Consider the following 6409-nt stretch of genomic DNA (forward strand, 5'->3'; position numbering starts at 1 on the left):
GTGTCAGATGTGGTGGGTTAAAGAAAAAATTCAAGTTTACTCTAAATTCTATCATATTTTCAACTAACTGAATTTTACGGTTTCCAGTTCCTGTTGTTTTGGATCCAAACACTGCCCAGTCCAACCTAGAGTTCTCTGAAGAACTATCCTGTGTGCAATACAGCAGCAAGAAGCTCCTACCCAACAATCCCGAACGCCTCATCAACCGTGTTTCTGTGCTGGGAGCCACTGGTTTTACATCTGGAAAGCACAGCTGGACTCTAGATGTGGGCCAAGGCAAAGACTGGTACATCGGAGTGGCTCTAGACTCCATCCAAAGAAAGAATACCATCTTCCTCAGCCCTGCTGAGGGTTTCTGGGTAATTGGCTTGAGCAATGGAGACTCACTGTGGGCACAGACCACACCTCGCTCCAAGCTCCCAATGAAGGCGAAGCCCAACAGGATTACAGTCGAGCTGGACTATGAGAAGGGAAAAGTAGTTTTCATTAATGCTGCAGATTCTACAAAGATCCACACATTCAAAGACAAATTTACTGAGAAGGTTTTCCCCTACTTTTCCCCCGGATTGTGTGAAGACAAAAAAAAATCAAGCAAACTGAAAATCTGTCCCCAGGTAATAAAAGTACAAGTAGAATAGTGAGAGGCTACATTATATTTAACAGGCTGCGCTGACTGATAAATCAATGCTTTACACATGGAATTCAGGAGGAAACAACTGTCTGAGGAGTGGAACTCAGACACTGTTTTTCTTTTGTATGTGGCATAGGTATAACTATGGGAAAAAACAGAGACATGTTTTCAGGCAAAGTGATATTTTAGCTTCATTTTCAAACATAGTGACAAAGGTTAATAATAAAAAACATTAGATTAGAATAGTATAGAACTGTATTAATCCCTATGATGAGGTCAGTTTATTGTTCATTCTTGTCTGTTCTTCCCATCCTCACATACAGATCAACTTTAAAAAGCAGTGCAACTCCATGGCTGCAGATGTTTGTATGTTTCCTGTGTTTGCTAGTACTTCTTAATTAAAGGATCTAAGCTTTTTTTCTTTCACCGCCCAACAAAATTCAAACAACTACATAAAAAACTGAAACAACGAAAAAAACAAAATAACTTTAATCCTTTATCAAAGGGAGATGGAGAAAACAAGAAGCGAGACAGGTTCTCTCTCTGAATATTTATAGTTTCCCTTTTCAAGTATTTCTAGCACACACTATGACAGGCAAGGACAGGTAAAAATAAAAACCATTTTTAGATTTTAAAATAAAATGTTTTATTTATCTAACTGTGCAACAGAGGTTGGAAAAGTAAAGCTTCAGTATCTTACCCAAGGATACTTCCATATGTAGAAGAAACCAACAAACAACATGAAATAGCTGGCATCTAGTGTAAAGGTTAATGACATTTCTGTGACAACACATTTTAGGAAACTAAGCACTGCTGGTAAGCACTCAGACACTCTTATTAGTGCTGTCAATTCCTGAATAGTGGAAAAAGGTTATCTTATGTGTGGGCTGCAGGTGTGTTGTTCTGTGACATCACCGTAAACGTTTCCGGTTTAAAAGCCTGAGGCTTTTCTGTGTGGAGTCAGACATGCCAGGGGCAGGATGATTAACTGACAAACTATTATTGCAGCACAACACAAAACTGAAGTAAAAGGATTTCTGTGAAGGTAAAAATCAATAAAATCCATTCATTTAATTTAGAATTCAAGTTTATTTATATGGCTTCAAATGCAAACAACAGCTGCCTGTCTCTAATACTGTAAGGTGTTAGAGACAAGGCCAGCAATCTGATGATCCCCTATGAGGAAGCACTTGGCAACTGTGGGGAGGAAAAACACCTCTTTGGAAAGAATATTGTAGTAGTCCTGTTATTGTAGTAGTTGGAGAGTCTCCTAGTGTGTCGAAGCTTTACAAATTTGCAATTATATTTGCATTTCAAGTTATGACAATGATTCGCTAAACATGTTTGTGTTTGTTACAGTAAAAAATATAACTTTTTTCTACTCTGATTTTATGTTTTTTGTCTGAATTTAGATAAATTGTGTTAATATAGTATGTCAAAATGAAAAACGTGAGGTTGTGCTTAAAAAATGAATGATACCAAACAAGGAGGATAAATATTCTTTAAAGGTGAAACGTAGGGATGAAATCAAAAGTAGTCAAAGATCCTGGACCACAACTAGTCATATTACTCAACTTTGCAGACAAACATCACTGCATGTCTGCATCTTGATGTAAGGTGCCCAGCTGTGGGTCGTGACCGAAAGAACGAGATCGCGGATACAAGCGGCGGAAATGGGTTTCCTCCGAAGGGTGGCCGGCCTCTCCCTTAGAGATAGGGTGAGACGTTCGGCCATTCGGGAGGGGCTCAGAGTAGAGCCACTGCTCCTCCACATCGAAAGGAGCCAGCTGAGGTGGTTTGAGCATCTGACAAGGATGCCTCCTGGGCGAGGTTTTCCGGGCATGTCCCACCGGGAGGAGGCCCCAGGGCAGACCCAGGACACGCTGGAGAGATTATATCTCTCGGGTGGCCTGGGAACACCTTGGTGTTCCCCCAGATAAGCTGGAGGAGGTGGCTGGAGAGAGGGAGGTCTGGCCTTCTCTGCTTGGGCTGCTTCCCCCGCGACCCGGCCCCGGATAAGTGGAAGAAGATGGATGGATGGATAGATGAGTGTATTTGTTTTTTTGTTTTTAGGTATATTTGCGTATTTATCAGACACCAAAGCGTTAAACTTAGGGTATTTGGGCCATGTTTGTCTGGGAGTCAGAGTGTTGTCACAAGGCTGCCTGTATGCACAATATTTAGAAATACATTTTTATATAAACTTGTTAAAATTGTTTATTATGTTATTATAAAGCAGCCATGTTCATGGTGCAGGCTCTATATTTTTGCAGTCAGTAGATGAAATGGGGAACAAGATAAATAATCGGAACACGAGCTGCAACGGTTATCAGTAGCTGATACATCAGTAAGATTAATTCAGCCATTTCTCATTCATGATTTTAAACTCATAAACAGAACAGGCACATTATTAAAATAAAGGAAATGAACGTAAAGTTTCTGAGAACTTTTTTTTTTTTCATTTTTAAGCATGTATCGAGGACATTAGTCAACTTCTGCATCTATATCATCTTTGGTTATGTCTGGATGACTTGCATGATTACCCAGTTATACTAGTTGGCCAACTTCTACAGGAAGCTGTAAATATTCCCAGTTGTACCGCCTACTGTCTCAATACCTGAATCAAAGAACATCACTTGACAGAAACACCTGAGCCTTCAGCCAGGGAAGTGCACCACTGTTTGCAGAGTGTGATTATTTAACTGGAAACAGAAAGGATCTCAGTTATGTCCACAACTAATCAAGACAAATGTTTTCTCCACAACCAGAAGCGGAATAGTTTTTGTCACAATGATGAAGAGCTTGTCTGTCTTGTCTGCCAACAATCGAAAGAGCACAAAGTCCATGTCTGCTGCCCAGTAGAAGAAGCAGCTGAACAGAAAAAGGTTTGTAAAAATATCCATTTAAAAAAAACTAATACTGGGGTGAAGTTGTTGGTAGACTTACATCACAATGTAAGAAACAGATCTTTAATTAATGACTTCCATCATCACGTAATGTGTCATTTGTTCCACGAATTCTCATTATTCTTATGTCTGTAAAATGTAAGAAAATAGTGAAATGAGTGCACCCAATATGACTCAAATAATTAACAATTTTAATTCGATGTGACATTAAACAAAACCACAAAGAAAACTGATTATCAGGAACTACACAGAAATGCTATATTTTAAAATTCTTCTTCGTACATTTCAGACAGAAATCTCAGCCAGCCTCGAGTCCTTAAAGAAAAAACTCAAAGTACTAATCAACACAAAGGAACAATGGGAGGAAATAAAAACCCATATCCAGGTAAAGGGTTTTGTGTTTCGTGAAACAATGCTGACTCTTACTGGGGCTTTTTAATTTTGCTTCTGACGAAAAAATCCCCAGCATGACAAACATTCCTTCCATTTACTAGCTTAAAAAAAACCCACATTCTTTAAAATTACAGACGCAGGCATGTGAAACGGAGACAGGAATCAAGGCAGAGTTTAAGAAGCTCCACCAGTTCCTTAAGGAGGAGGAAAACACCAGATTGCAGGCACTGAAACAGGAGGAGGAAACTAAGACTCAAATCATGTGTATGAAGCTGGAAAACATTGAAGAGCAGATCAACACACTCTCCTCCACCATCAATGATATTGAAACAGCTCTCAAAGCACAGGATGTACAGCTTCTACAGGTACATTTACTATCATTATTTACAAGCTGTTTTTATTTATATTAACTTCTAAGTTATTTTTCCTAAAAACAGTCAAGTAAACAGTGAAAATGGCTAAACAGGACGCCCAGGTGATAATGAACATCAATATAACACACAGCATACAAAACAGTAAAATTAAAAGTATTTAGTTAGTATACATGCAAACAAGAAAATTACTGAATATTAACCAAAATCATATTTTGCATAAAATGTTTACCAACTTTATTTATTAAATTTGAAATTTCGTATTTCTTAGATTTCTTGGATTCAAACTTGGATTAGTTTGGATTAAAACATAAAATGTCAGACAAGCATTTCTCACAGACCTATTTTCCATAGTCTGGATGTAAAATGTTAGTATGCTGTATTGGTTAATCAGTATGGTCAGTTTTAAAGACACATGTAGCGTCTGACAAGTGGAGCTGACTTCAATGTGCCTGCGTTCTTTTTAATGGCCACCAGGGGGTGATCCCTGTGATTGCAAAAAGACTTCCACTGTTAACACTTTTCTGTTGAGTTCATGGTCTCAGTTACATATTTAGGGTCATATTAAATTTTAAAAAGGAGTTAATTTCATACATCTTGGTTATACTGTTTGTCAGAAAGGAAGTAACAGTTTGTGATTGACAAGTTGTTAGTCAATGAGCGTATGGTTTGACAGTCAGACCTGCACCGACTCACTGCATCCGGTTACAAAATCGCTACGTCCATCTCTTACAGTGTCCATGGTTGTAACCCATTAGTTTGTGTCCTGTTTTGGAGCCTCAAATCTTTCTTTGTTACCATCATCTTGTTGAGAAATCCAAAAAAAAAGAAAAAGAACTCAGGAATGGCCAAATACTTTTTCCACAGCATTGTACCTGTTTTAACACTACATAACGCATAAATAATGGCTTTTTTCCTGGTGTAGAGCTCATAATTTGAACTTTTAAACCTAGTTTAGTTGGCAATTACAGTTTTGGCACTTCTGATTTTCTTCATTTCGGCTGCTTATGTGCACTATCATGCAAGGAGGAAGCCATATTTGAAAAGTGCAGAAGTACCTTTGTGTCTTGTGGACCAAGACGCCTTTGAAATGAACTGTTTCAAAGTGGTAAAGTGTTCAGCGAGTCCAAATTAGACGTTCTTGTTGATAATCGTGGATGCTCTGTCCTCCGGGCTAAAGAGGAGGGAGACTTTGCAGTGTGTTATCAGCATTCGGTTCAAAATCCAACATTGTGGTACGGGAGTGCATAAATGCATGCGGTACAGGAGGTTTGCATGTTTTGGAAGGAACTATGAATGAATGCAGACCATCACACTTCTTCCTCCATGTTTGACAGTTGATGGCAAACACTGTGGAACCATCCTTTTGCCTACTCGATGGCAGTGGTGTTTCATGGCCCAGGCAAGCCTCTTTGTTTTATTCTGATGCCATAGTTAGCTCACATGGTCTGCTCACAGACAGAGGGGGTTGTAAGTAATCCAGAAAAGTTGGAACACTTGTAGGAAATAACAGCACCAACTTTCAAGGCTTGATCAACCTCTATTACTGCAGAACAGCTTTAAATTGTTAAACCATTTTGTGTTTCCTAAAAAAAAGAAAGAAAAAAAGGCCTTTTTGTATAAATTTAAAATGTACATTATTTTTTAGTTTTGGGTAACCTTATCTTTTTTTAGCCTCTGGCAGTTCACCGCTTACCTTTGTACCATTTCAAGCTATTCATTGGAGTTGAATGACTTGAATTGCAATACAAAACTGAAACTTTAGAACGGTAGTGCACATATGTGTGTCTTTGAATTACTGTACAGGTGTAATACTTTCAGCCGTTTCCAGATGTGCAACTCTATTTCACACATGATTTCATAATGTACTCTCTTTCACATTCTCTCTTCAACTTAAGGACTACAAGAAGACAAAGAAAATGTAAGCATAACCCACTACCTACTAAAATCAGCATTGATCCTTTCTATGAGAGAATGCTGTAACAACTTAACATGTTTCAGGCTTCAGTGGAAAATTGGAGAGCCAGAGGTCATCAGAGATATCCTGATAAACTCTGCAAAGCATCTGGGATCACTTAGTTTTCACATTTGGAAGAAGGTGGAAGACA

The sequence above is a fragment of the Pundamilia nyererei genome, unplaced genomic scaffold (genome assembly GCF_000239375.1).
Source record: "Pundamilia nyererei isolate P.nyererei 1_Seehausen unplaced genomic scaffold, PunNye1.0 scaffold00035, whole genome shotgun sequence".
NCBI classification, from domain to species: domain Eukaryota; kingdom Metazoa; phylum Chordata; class Actinopteri; order Cichliformes; family Cichlidae; genus Pundamilia; species Pundamilia nyererei.